The following is a 14767-nucleotide window of genomic DNA, read 5'->3' as shown; positions in this document are numbered from 1 at the left end:
CTTCCGGTTACTAGTCCAACACTCTAACCACTAGGCTACCCTGCCGCCTTTAGTAAATTAACTGTTAGATTTGCTGAAAAACTGACATTTATGAACTAGTGATGAGATGAGACTCCAAAGCATTCAACGTTTCTCACAAGAACATACAATGCCTTTTCCTTCCACAAGAGTGTGCAAGGGCTGCGCTGTCATAGTCTTTAACACAGAAGGCAGTGCTGAGTCAAACAGGAATCCAAAAATGATTAAATACACAAATCATTGTTGGACCAAAAGTACTGAACTAACATGATACGTTTTTATACATTTTGCTGATTATGTTTACATTCTTACATGGAAGGTTCTGACTTCAATTAAATCCCGAGTGGTACACTAGCCTTCAAAGCAGGACCAATGAGTTATCTTTGATAAACAAACATAAATAGCTACAGATTTTCTGGTTCATTAGGAAAGCTAAAATAAAATGTGTTTTCGATTGTTAGGTCAATCAAACCATGCTTATTTCAAGCTTATCGTATATATGTGGGGCAAAAAAGTATTTAGTCAGCCACCAATTGTGCAAGTTCTCCCACACTCAACCCCATAGAAAATCTTTGGTAGGGAGTTGAAAGTCTGTGTTGCCCCAAAACATCACTGCTCTAGAGGAGATCTGCATGGAGGAATGGGCCAAAATACCAGCAACAGTGTGTGAAAATCTTGTGAAGACTTACAGAAAACGTTTGACCTCTGTTATATACCCTTTGTTGGCAATGACAAAGTATTGAGAAACTTTTGTTATTGACCAAATACTTATTTTCCACCATAATTTGCAAATAAATTCATTAAAAGTCCTACAATGTGATTTTCTGGATTTTTTTTCTCATTTTGTCTGTCATAGTTGAAGTGTACCTATGATGAAAATTACAGGCCTCATCTTTTTAAGTGGGAGAACTTGCACAATTGGTGGCTGACTAAATACTTTTTTGCCCCACTGTAATTTTTCACACAATTGTTTACAGACAGATTATTTCACTGTATCACAATTCCAGTGGGTCAGAAGTTTACATACACTAAGTTGACTGTGCCTTTAAACAGCTTGGAAAATTCCAGAAAATTATGTCATGGCTTTAGAAGCTTCTGATTGACTCAAATGATGTCAATTAGCCTATTGAAGGTGAACCTGTGGATGTATTTCAAGGCCTACCTTCAAACTCAGTTCCTCTTTGCTTGACGTCATGGGATAACGAAAGAAATCAGCCAAGACCTAAGACAAAAAATTGGAGACCTCCATAAGTCTGGTTCATCCTTGGGAGCAATTTTCAAACGCCTGAAGGTACCACATTCATCTGTACAAATAATAGTATGCAAGTATAAACACCATGGGACCACGCAGCCATCATACCGCTCAGGACGGAGAAGCATTCTGTCTCCTAGAGATGAACGTACTTTAGTGCAAAAAGTGCAAATCAATCCCAGAACAACAGCAAAGAACCTTGTGAAGATGCTGGAGGAAACAGGTACAAAAGTATCTATATCCAAAGTAAAACGAGTCCTATATCGACATAACCTTAAAGGCTGCTTAGCAAGGAAGAAACCACTGCTCCAAAACCGCCATCAAAAAGCCAGACTACAGTTTGCAACTGCACATGGGGACAAAGATTGTACTTTTTGGAGAAATATCCTCTGGTCTGATGAAACAAAAATAGAACTGTTTGGCCATAATGACCACTGTTATGTTTGGAGGAAAAAAGGGGGGGGGGGCTTGCAAGCCGAAGAACACCATCCCAACCGTGAAGCACGGGGGTGGCAGCATCATGTTGTGGGTGTGCTTTGCTTCAGGAGGGACTGGTGCACTTCACAAAATAGATGGCCTCATGAGGGAGGAAAATTGTGTGGATATATTGAAGCAACATCTCAAGACATCAGTTAAAGCTTGGGCGCAAATGGGTCTTCCAAATGTACAATAACCCCAAGCATACTTCCAAAGTTGTGGCAAAATGGCTTAAGTACAACAAAGTCAAGGTATTGGAGTGGCCATCACAAAGCCCTGACCTCAATCCTATAGAAAATTTGAGGGCAGAACTGAAAAAGCGTGTGCGAGCAAGGAGGCCAACAAACCTGACTCAGTTACACCAGCTCTGTCAGGAGGAATGGGCCAAAATTCACCCAACTTATTGTGGGAAGCTTGTGGAAGACTACCTGAAATGTTTGACCCAGGATAAACAATTTAAAAGCATTGCTACCAAATACTAATTGTGTGTATGTAAACTTCTGACCCACTGGGAATGTGATGAAAGAAATAAAAGCTGAAATAAATCATTCTCTACTATTATTCTGACATTTCACATTCTTAAAATAAAGTGGTGATCTTAACTGACCTAAGACAGGGCATTTTTACTAGGAGTAAATGTCAGGAATTGTGTAAAACTGAGTTTAAATGTATTTGGCTAAGGTGTATGTAAACTTCCGACTTCAACTGTGTATGTAATATATAGATATATATTTATAGTACCAGTCAAAAGTGTGGACACATCTCTCTAAGACATTTTGAAACACTGACATTCTCGGTTACCTGGGGAGTAAGAAAATACACTCCCTCTGGCTAGAAACTTGTTGCAGGTTTTTTAAATCAGTTTTTCTTATTTTGAATCGTACCCTGTGATGTCACAAAGAAGCATTTTTTAAATTAGCTTTTTTCTTATTTATACACAGATCATAGAAACACTGTTTTCACATATGCTACATGGCCAAAAGTATTTCAGCCACACCCCTCACTGACAGGTGTATAAAATCGAGCTCACGGCCATTCAATCTCCATAGACAAACATTAGCAGTAGAATGGCCCGTACTGAATAGCTCATTGACTTTCAACATGTCACCATCATAGGATGCCACCTTTCCAACAAGTCAGTTCGTCAAATTTCTGCGCTGCTAGAGCTGCCCCTGTTAATGGTGAGTGCTGTTATTGTGAAGTGGAAACCTCTAGAAGCAACAACAGCTCATTCGCGAAGTGGTAGGGCCACACAGGCTCATAGAATCTGACCGCTGAAGGCGCAGCACACAAAAATTGTCTGTCCTCAGTTGCAACTACAGAGTTCCAAACTGCCTTTGGAGGCAAAGTCAGCACAATAACTGTTTGTCGGGAGCTTCAGGAAATGGATTTCCATGGCCGAGCAGCCGCACACAAGTCTAAGATCACCATGTGCAATGCAAAGCGTCGGCTGGAGTGGTGTAAACGTGTTCCTGGAATAATGAATCACGCTTCACCATCTGGCAGTCCGACGGACGAATCTGGGTTTGGCGGATGCAAGGAGAACGCTACCTGCCCCAATGCATAGTGCCAACTGTAAAGTTTGGTGGAGGAGGAATAATGGTCTGGGGCTGTTTTTCATGGTTTGGACTAGGCCCCTTAGTTTCAGTGAAGGGAAATCTTAATGCTACAGCATACAATGACGTTCTAGACAATTATGTGCTTCAAACTTTGTGGCAACAGTTTGAGGAAGGCCCATTCCTGTTTCAGCATGACAATGCCCCTGTGCACAAAATAGTTTGTTGTGATCAGTGTGGAAGGACTTGACTGGCCTGCTCAGAGCACTGACCTCAACCCCATCAAACACCTTTGGGATGAATTGGAACGCAGACTGCAAGCCAGGTCTAATCACCCAACATCAGTGCCCAACCTCACTAATGCTCTTGTCGCTGAATGGAAGCAAGTCCCCGCAGCAATGTTCCAACATCTTGTGGAAAGCCTTCTCAGAAGAGTGGAGGCTGTTATGGCAGCAAAGGGGGGGGGGCGAAGCAGGTGTCCACATACTTTTGTAGACACTGGTATGGTGCTGGAGAAAATGAATGAGGTTGAAATGTGCCGGAATTAGCCTTTAAGGTCAGGCTTTTATTGGGAATTAAGTGAAAGGGGATACCTAGTCAGTTGCACAACTGAAGTGCATTCATCCGAAATGCGTATTCTGCATTTAACCCAACCCCTTTGAATCAGAGAGGTGCAGGGGTCTGCCTTAACCGATGTTCAGGTCTGAACCTTCCATTTTAGAATGTAAATATATTTATTTAGTTTCCTGCCATGAATGATACATGTTATGTACAACAATTTAGTAGATCAGGATTTGTCACTCATCTACGAAATGTTAGAGAATTGAGAACATTGTTTTTACTGTGTCACGATGTCATGATGCAACAGACAGTACAATGTAACTGTTGTCTTTGATTCAACCGGACCTTATAATCTGTGCTTCATCATAAACCGCTCTGGACTGGTCTCCATGCCTTTCATATGGCCCTATTTATTATAAACAATAACCTTATTTCTACACACACTTGTGGTGTATTCCCACTTGGGAAACACTTGGGAACACTTAAACAACACAATGTAACTCCAAGTCAATCACACTTCTGTGAAATCAAACTGTCCACTTAGGAAGCAACACTGATTGACAATAAATGTCACATGCTGTTGTGCAAATGGAATAGACAACAGGTGGAAATTATAGGCAATTAGCAAGACACCCCCAATAAAGGAGTGGTTCTGCAGGTGGTGACCACAGACCACTTCTCAGTTCTTATGCTTCCTGGCTGGTGTTTTGGTCACTTTTGAATGCTGGCGGTGCTTTCACTCTAGTGGTAGCATGAGACGGAGTCTACAACCCACACAAGTGGCTCAGGTAGTGCAGCTCATCCAGGATGGCACATCAATGCGAGCTGTAGCAAGAAGGTTTGCTGTGTCTGTCAGCGTAGTGTCCAGAGACAGGAGACATCAGGAGACGTGGAGGAGGCCGTAGGAGGGCAACAGCAGCAGGACCGCCACCTCCGCCTTTGTGCAAGGAGGAGGAGGAGGAGCACTGCCAGAGCCCTGCAAAATGACCTCCAGCAGGCCACAAATGTGCATGTGTCTGCTCAAACGGTCAGAAACAGACTCCATGAGGGTGGTATGAGGGCCCGACGTCCACAGGTGGGGGTTGTGCTTACAGCCCAACACCGTGCAGGACGTTTGGCATTTGCCAGAGAACACCAAGATTGGCAAATTTGCCACTGGCGCCCTGTGCTCTTCACAGATGAAAGGTTCACACTGAGCACATGTGACAGATGTGACAGAGTCTGGAGACGCCGTGAAGAACGTTCTGCTGCCTGCAACATCCTCCAGCATGACCGATTTGGCGGTGGGTCAGTCCTAGTGTGGGGGGACGGCACAGCCCTCCATGTGCTCGCCAGAGGTAGCCTGACTGCCATTAGGTACCGAGACGAGATCCTCAGACCCCTTGTGAGACCATATGCTGGTGCGGTTGGCCCTGAGTTCCTCCTAATGGAAGAGGAAGGCATTGATGCTATGGACTGGTCTGCCCGTTCCCCAGACCTGAATCCAATTGAGCACATCTGGAACATAATGTCTCGCCCCATCCACCAACGCCATGTTGCACCACAGACTGTCCTGGAGTTGGCCGATGCTTAGTCCAGGTCTGGGAGGAGATCCCTCAGGAGACCATCCGCCACCTCATCAGGAGCATGCCCAGGCGTTGTAAGGAGGTCATACAGGCACGTGGAGGCCACACACACTACTGAGCCTCATTTTGACATTACATCAAAGTTGGATCAGCCTGTATTGTGGTTTTCCACTTTAATTTTGAGTGTGACTCCAAATCCAGACCATGGGTTGATAAATTTGATTTCCATTGATCATTTTTGTGTGATTTTGTTGTCAGCACATTCAACTATGTAAAGAAAAAAGTATTTAATAAGAATATGTCATTTATTCAGATCTAGGATGTGTTATTTTAGTGTTCCCTTTATTTTTTTGAGCAGTGTATATTTTATCTAGAAATGTGATTTAAAAAAAAATGTTGTTAGAGGTGGTGATGATCAGTTCACTGAATGATTCAGTGATATCATGTCTGTTAATTGTTGTACATTTAAACTATGTGTTTACCTTGATGAACACAGAAGACGTAGGAGGTTAACAACCCAGCAGCAAAATGGCCACCCTTATCTGTGATAACTTGAGTGACCAATGAATATGTGTATTTAATGGAGGGTATTATATTTTTTAAATATGTGCAAATAAGACATTGAATAATTTACAGTTGTTGGAATACAGGAATGACAAGACAATTTAGAGTTGATGTATCGCAATTAAGCATAGGATCCACTGTATACCACATCTTCACACCAGAGGAACCTGACCCAGCCAACAAGCCTGCAGAGGACAGAGGGACCAACCAGTCACGTCATGATTGAAGCTGACCGAGAGCTATCAGTCATCGTGCAGGAAATATGGGATAAAGACGTCAACAGACTGAAACCAGGGACAGACTACCGGATCTCTCTGCAGGTAGAAAAACTATCCAAACGGGACTACTGTATGTGGATGACATTTTTTATTTTTTTTACTGACGGCATTCCGTGACAGATTGTGCAAATATATTTTACTCCAAAAGAACTTATGTATGTTTTTGCTAATAGTAAGGCCACAGGCATTGTTTGTTGTAAGGTCACAGCACATTGAACAAATCCAGACCCCTAAAATGCTCTATATTGTTGCTGTTGTGGTCTTTCTAAAGCAGGGTTCAGCAACTGGTGGCCCACGGGCCGGAATTTGGCCCGCTTTTGATTTGGCCCCCCAAGTTTTCTGAGCAAGACATTTTTGTTGTTGTTGAGAAATCACTTTTTTCCCCTATTGTCGGACATAAGACTGTAAAAACATCAGCAAATCAGCTCCAAGTGATTTTAATTTTGGAAATCGGTTTCAAAGTATTTCCATGCATAATAGCGAGATATACTGTATGTGATCGTACACAAATGTTTCAAGGTTTCAAATGATTATTATTATGTTTTAGTCAAATATATTTGTTTGTGCTTCTTGCGTTACATTTTTTGGTCTACAAATTATTTATAATTATGTTCCGGCCCCCTGACCATCCGCTCAATAAAAAAAATGGCTCCCTACTGAATCTAGTTTATGATCCCTGTTCTAATGGACACAATAACATGTTAGACACTGTGCCACAGATAGATGGAGAGTGCAAGTACAGTGAAAACATGCTGCTGTTGGAATCTCCTGACACATAAACAAATGTTGAGTTGCAGCTTCAAAGGGCACTGGGTCATGCTTCATTTATTTCAAGAGGAGACAATGTTTCTAAACAAAAGTGGACAGCTTCATCCCTAGGTCATTGGTGGGAATGCTTACATATTTGTAATGTGTAACTGATTTCCTCTTCCTCTGCTGTGCTTTGTGCAGGGGAAAGCCGGGACTGAATGCTGACATGAATGATGACAGTGATGGAGCTGGATATCCTCTATTCTCGTTTGTCGATGAAAGCATTTTCAAAAAGGAGTCTTTCTTCGGTAAACGCTTGAGGTGTGAGAGTTAGCGCTTCCATTTTTATGAACTTTTGATTTCAACCGTTTCCTGTGTGTTACCATTATTTTCCTTTGGAAATCCTATCATATCTGCAATGTATTACGTACGTAGAGAGTAGCAGGAGTTCAAGTATAATTGAACATGATACAAACAGGATGTGTACTCACATCCAGGAGGATTGGATAGACAAAACAAAATATTCCTTTTGTATGATCAGAACACATACTACCCTCGAAACCGATCTGCATGTCCTCTTCCAGCCTTTATCTCTCTACTGGATAACTATGAAAGTGATACTGGTGAGCCTGAGACTGTAACCCTAGATGAGGAAGCAGAAAACCACAAGTTTCTGGACTGCATGCTTCGAATGCCCACCCTGAAGTTATCAGTTAAAACATATGGTGGAGAGGTCGGTAACAAGAATACTGTATCTTTATTTAGTCTGGTGAGTAGGAACATAAGTCAAATCACAGATGCATGCAGAAAATGTTAAAACCATTTTAATGTCACATCAATTCACAGGGAGAACCATGGCCAAGTTGGAACCTTTACAAGCTAAAGTGAGTCAATCAACACCCCATGATTGAAATTGTCCCCATATGTTTCTCTCATTTTTAGATTGCACATAAGTACCTAGTAGAGAAACAGCTCTCCCCAGAGGGATTACTGGAATTCAAGGAGCAGCTCTACCGTATCTGGTTTGTGCTGTACGCCAGACGAGGAACTAGCAGGTGGGTATAAAACTCTTCTCTTATGTAACTGTTACTTTTCAGATGTCAAAATAGTTTTTCATTAGGCTGCTAAATGTTTTCTCTTCACTGGTTAGGGTTATGTTTGTTCAATGTGAAATCCATTCACAATTAAAGAAGGCTGTATTGTCACCTCAGTCTCCCATTTATTTAGTCTTTATGCCTGTCTTTTCAAATGGCATACAGTGTGGACTTAGGACTCGAGACTTGGCCCGACTCAAGGCACACATTTGATGAATTGAGACTTGACTTGGCAGGAAAGAAAATAACTTGAGACTTGGAGACTCTGGACTCAACTTGAGATTGTTGTCTCGAAAGGCTTGTTCTGGCCTGTTTCTGTACCGCTTAGTCCGAATTTGATAGCTTATCTTACTATATGACAATGAAAATGGCCTGTTGCTGTTTCATTCAATGACTAGACAAAATATAGTTCTATAGTCATCATTACATCTAGGGAAAATATGACCAATTACTCAAGCTTGAGACTTGGGAGGAAAAAAAACAACTTGTGACTCCACATGACTTGAGATTACAATGACTTGTCTTGCCCTTAGCTTTTGTGTATTCCTAGGAGTAGAGTAGTCTATTTTCACTTATGCTGTACAGTATGTGAAGCCGCAGATTGTGCTATCATGTCATCGTGTGCATCACTAAGCTAATCTAAGTGGTGGATGACCTCCCATTACTCTTCATATCATCCCTTCAGGAAGAGGGTGGAAAAGCAGTGGTGTTCTATGTTCCAGCCTCATATTGTTCTCCCATGTTCCTCCAGGCCGGACTCCTCGGGGTTTGAGCATGTCTTTGTCGGAGAGACCAGAGGGGGCTTTCATAACTGGATCCAGTTGTATATGCAAGTGAAGCTAGGAAACATTGATTAAAGGCTACACTACAGTGTGAATGCAAATTCTCCCCAGGTTAGATTTTTTTTAAACTGGCATGATGAATGTATGTTTTGATTATCATGTTGAATCGGATGTGCGACTTTGATGAGTTGACAGTTAACAATTCCAGAGTATTCTTAAGAAATGACGTGATATACACTGCTCAAAAAAATAAAGGGAACACTTAAACAACACAATGTAACTCCAAGTCAATCACACTTCTGTGAAATCAAACTGTCCACTTAGAAAGCAACACTGATTGACAATAAATTTCACATGCTGTTGTGCAAATGGAATAGACAACAGGTGGAAATTATAGGCAATTAGCAAGACACCCCCAATAAAGGAGTGGTTCTGCAGGTGGTGACCACAGACCACTTCTCAGTTCCTATGCTTCCTGGCTGATGTTTTGGTCACTTTTGAATGCTGGCGGTGCTTTCACTCTAGTGGTAGCATGAGACGGAGTCTACAACCCACACAAGTGGCTCAGGTAGTGCAGCTCATCCAGGATGGCACATCAATGCGAGCTGTGGCAAGAAGGTTTGCTGTGTCTGTCAGCGTAGTGTCTAGAGACAGGAGACATCAGGAGACGTGGAGGAGGCCGTAGGAGGGCAACACAGCAGCAGGACCGCTACCTCCGCCTTTGTGCAAGGAGGAGCAGGAGGAGCACTGCCAGAGCCCTGCAAAATGACCTTCAGCAGGCAACAAATGTGCATGTGTCTGCTCAAACGGTCAGAAACATACTCCATGAGGGTGGTATGAGGGCCCGACGTCCACAGGTACTTACAGCCCAACACCGTGCAGGACGTTTGGCATTTGCCAGAGAACACCAAGATTGGCAAATTCGCCACTGGCGCCCTGTGCTCTTCACAGATGAAAGCAGGTTCACACTGAGTACATGTGACAGACGTGACAGAGTCTGGAGACGCCGTGGAGAACGTTCTGCTGCCTGTAACATCCTCCAGCATGACCGGTTTGGCGGTGGGTCAGTCGTGGGGTGGCATTTCTTTGGGGGGCCGCACAGCCCTCCGTGTGCTCGCCAGAGATAGCCTGACTGCCATTAGGTACCGAGATGAGATCCTCAGACCCCTTGTGAGACCATAAGCTGGTGCGGTTGGCCCTGGGTTCCTCCTAATGCAAGACAATGCTAGACCTCATGTGGCTGGAGTGTGTCAGCAGTTCCTGCAAGAGGAAGGTATTGATGCTATGGACTGGCCCGCCCGTTCCCCAGACCTGAATCCAATTGAGCACATCTGGGACATCATGTCTCGCTCCATCCACCAACGCCACGTTGCACCACAAACTGTCCAGGAGTTGTCGGATGCTTTAGTCCAGGTCAGGGAGGAGATCCCTCAGGAGACCATCCGCCACCTCATCAGGAGCATGCCCAGGCGTTGTAGGGAGGTCATACAGGCACGTGGAGGCCACACACACTACTGAGCCTCATTTTGACTTGTTTTAAGGACATTACATCAAAGTTGGATCAGCCTGTATTGTGGTTTTCCACTTTAATTTTGAGTGTGACTCCAAATCCAGACCTCCATGGGTTGATAAATTTGATTTCCATTGATCATTTGTGTGATTTTGTTGTCAGCACATTCAACTATGTAAAGAAAAAAGTATTTAATAAGAATATTTCATTCATTCAGATCTAGGATGTGTTATTTTAGTGTTCCCTTTATTTTTTTGAGCAGTATATATATATATATATATATATATACACTGAGTATACCAAACATTAGGAACACCTTCCTAATATTGAGTTGTACCTCCCCCCACCCCCGTTTGCATCAATTCGTTGGAGAATGGACTCTACAAGGTGCCAAGCGTTCCACAGGGATACTGGCCCATGTTGACTACAATGCTTCCCACAGTTGTTAGGTTGGCTGGATGTTCTTTGGGTGGTGGACCATTGATACACACAGGAAACTGTTGAGCGTGAAAAACCCAGCAGCGTTGCTGTTCTTGACAGAAACCGGTGCGCCTGGCACCTACTACCATACCCTATTCAAAGGCACTTAAATAGTTTGTCTTGCCCATTCACCCTCTGAATGGCACACATACACAACCCATGTCTTAATTTTCTCTAGGCTTAAAAATACTTATTTAACCTGTCTCCTCCCCTTCATCTATTCTACACTGATTGAAGGAGATTTAACAAGTGACATCAATAAGGAATCATCTCCACCCGGCACAGCCAGAAGAGGACTGGCCACCCCTCATAGCCTGGTTCCTCTCTAGGTTTCTTCCTAGGTTTTGGACTTTCTAGGGAGTTTTTCCTAGCCACCGTGCTTCTACACCTGCATTGCTTGCTGTTTGGGGTTTTAGGCTGGGTGTCTGTGTAACGGATGTGAAACGGCTAGCTTAGTTAGCGTGGGCGCTAAATAGCGTTTCAATCAGTGACGTCACTTGCTCTGAGACCTTGAAGTAGTAGTTCCCCTTGCTCTGCAAGGGCCGTGGCTTTTGTGGCGCGATGGGTAACGATGCTTCGAGGGTGACTGTTGATGTGTGCAGAAGGTCCCTAGTTCGCGCCCGGGTATGGGCGAGGGGACGGTCTAAATTTGTACTGTTACATCTGTACAGCACTTTGAGATATCAGCTGATGTAAGAAGGGCTATAAAAATACATTTAATTTGAAAGCTCTCCCCTGGATTCACCTGATCAGTCTGTCATGGAAAGAGCAGTTGCCCTTAATGTTTTGCATACTCTGTGTATATGTCAAGCATAACAAATGACTCTTTCTCGTGGATGTATGTCTTCATTGTTGTCTCTCTCTTCTCTCTTTTATGTCAAAACCAGCCTGACAAGAATAAGCACATCCTGGCGCTACAGTTCAGTTGGAAGAATGGAATAAAATCCAAAGGCAGCATCTTCGTTGGCGTCAGTCCTGAATTTGAGTTTGCTCATTTATACCCTGTGTTTCCTGGTCTCACCCAATGAGCGTGTCAGTGTTCTTCAGTGTCTATGAGGTGGACGTCATCTGTCACCACTATAACAAGAAGCATATCGGCACAACCTACCCTGTTCTTGTGAAGTACCAAAACAAAGATAAAAACAAAAAACACTCAAATACACTCTCATCCAAGTGTCAAGAGTATTGTTTTTGTATTTTTCATTTAAATAAAGATACAATAAATCTGTAAAAGTGTTCTGTTGCTGTATTCATTATTGCTGCACTATCACACAAAAGCTGAATATTGAATGTGAAAGACACTATCAAGAAGAACTGTCAGCACAGGATGCAATCTTCAGAGGTAACCTCTATCATTTCACTAATCAAGTTCCTGAATAGTGAAATACACTAGATTCTAAGCCAAAATCTACAATAACTGGAATATGGATGGCTATTATTTAATAACTGTCAGTGGTAGATGCCAGTGTCACAGACAGAAGTGTTAGTTACAAATACAGTGGCGGTTGGTGCCATTCAAGATGAGGGGAGCCGATTATTGTTCTTATGAGCATGGCCTTATTTCTATTAGAGCATACTGGATGACTGTCATTCATATTCCATTCACCCAGCTCCATGTAACATCGATGATACTCAAATTGTCCCTATACCCACCATTAGCTTGCTACAACTTAGCCTATGAATTAAAGTTTACAATGTAGGTGCACACAGATCGAGAGAAAGATTTGAGGTGACAGACAGTGACACATGGACATACAGTGACACATTCAATACAACCTTGCACATTCTTGCCTGCATCTAGCTGATCTAGGGTGTAATCATTAGTCCAAAAGTTGCAAACAATAGTTTCCATTGGGCAAATTCAGGTATGTTTATCCCCGTTTCGTTCCATTTGCTTCTGTTTAAGAAACACTTTTCAACAGTGTCGGCGGAATGAATACACCCCTGATCACATGCAAACAGTTAACTTTCATAGCCACACAAACAGCTCATTGGCCTTTGCCATGTGTTCTGTTGGGGCAGTAGAGTAAAGAGTGAGACCAGGCTGCTGAAATAGCAAATGCTACCATGTTTTGGAGTCTTGATGTCACAAGCTCGCAAGAGAGGGACAGTGAGTGGGTGTGGCCTTGTATTTATTTTACTAGGCAAGTCAGTTAAGAACACATTTTATTTTCAATGATGGGGAAGATACAAGAAGCTGTGGGAGTTGTGGAAGATTGGCATCTAACATGGGGTTTAGGATGCCTGTGGCCAAGTCCTGCTTTATGGTGTATTCTAGGAGAAAAGTTCTATATGTTAGGTTGTAAATATACAGTCAGGATATAGGTAGGGTGTCTGAGTTTAAGTATTTAGGAATGTGGTTTGATGAAAGGCTTACGTGGAAGAGACATGCTGAGCATATTTAAATGAAGTGCATGAAGGTGCTGAACCTCATGAGGGCAGTGGCAGGATAGGGGGTCATATAGACAAACATTGTTGTATATGTACCAGGCATTGATCAGGTCATCTTTGTGTGTCATGGGTGCTTTGTATATGGATCAGCAGCCAAAACAGTACTACAGCGCCTGGATAGGATACGGTCAAGAGCCCTGAGATTTTGTGTGGGTGCCTTCAAAATTATACCTGTTGAGGCATTGCAGGTGGATAGTAGGTAACTGCCACTGAGGATAAGATGGGACAAACTTGCATTAGCGTACTGGGCGAGGTTGAAAGGGAGTTAAGAAGGACATCCTGCAGTCAAGGCAACTGGGGAATGCTGAGAGCGAGGAGTGGGTAAGCAGAAGGTGGTAGAATATGGACTGGGGAAGAGAGAGATAGGGCCGGAAATTGCATTGGGGAAGGTTCCTCCGTGGTTGTTTCCGAAACCAAGTGTAGATGTGGACATGATTGAAGGCAGGGGAGAATGGGGTGAGGACGTGAGACGGTGTGTGGAAAGATATATAGATAATCAGTTTTATTTGTTTTTAAGGACATATACAGATGGTTCAAAGGCTACAGTCAGTGGTAGGCTGGGGTGAGGGGTGTATATCCCCGATTTCAATATTAGAGTATGTAAGCAGGTTAACTGATTATGTGTCAGTGTATGCGGCCAAGTTGATGCCAATTGGTTTGAGATGGGTGGAGGAGGAGAAACCACTCAGTCTGTTAATGGGATTGGAGAGAATAGGAGTGGTTGTAAGCTTTTACTGGGTTCCTGCCCATGTGGGTGTGGAGGGTAATGAGAAGGCCGATTTGGTGACTAATGCTGCGTTTAGACGAGGGACGCTAAAACGTCATACCTGTCAGCATAGTGGGATGAGAAATCAAGAAAGAGAGTGACAGCAAAAGAAAGCAAACACGACAGTACGTGTTGCTATGGTGATTTCAGTAAACAATCAGTGCAAATCAACATCTGAAAGAAAACAACCCGACAGCAGACCAGACGACAAATGTAGAAATATCTTAACTTTGGCGGCAAGTCCTGTCTAGTGGTGGCTGACAGCATTCACCGCCAGCTTCAATGGCATTTACCGTTGTGCTCTCATTGAAAACAATGACACCCGGTTTGCTGCTTATCATCTATCTCGTACCATGTAAACGCAGCATAAGCACAGATAGAACAATTAGACAGATATTTGACCGGATGTATAAATGTGAGCATCCTGTTGGCGTTTCCACTCACTACCAAACATGTGGGCCGGCAGTAGGAGAAGAAGGAACGAGATGGATTTTGGCTGACATTCTGCTAATTCAAATAAAATTTGCGTTGTTTAGTAGAAATTCCCCAACGGAAATGTGCAAATGAATGCACTAATAGGAAATTTGCAAATGAATGCGCTAATAGGAAATTTGCAAATGAATGCGCTAATAGGAAATTTGCAAATGAATGCGCTAATAGGAA

General features: G+C 43.0%; 1 pseudogene; it reads left to right on the top strand.

Annotated features, from left to right (window-relative positions):
- Positions 1-6211: 6211 nt before the first annotated feature.
- On the top strand, positions 6212-12118 carry LOC118936498 (annotated as a pseudogene).
- The last annotated feature ends 2649 nt before the right edge of the window (positions 12119-14767 follow it).

Source organism: Oncorhynchus mykiss, chromosome 10 (assembly GCF_013265735.2).
Source record: "Oncorhynchus mykiss isolate Arlee chromosome 10, USDA_OmykA_1.1, whole genome shotgun sequence".
Lineage (NCBI taxonomy): Eukaryota > Metazoa > Chordata > Actinopteri > Salmoniformes > Salmonidae > Oncorhynchus > Oncorhynchus mykiss.
Note: the sequence above shows the minus strand (reverse complement) of the source record. Positions and strands in the feature narration are given on the sequence as shown.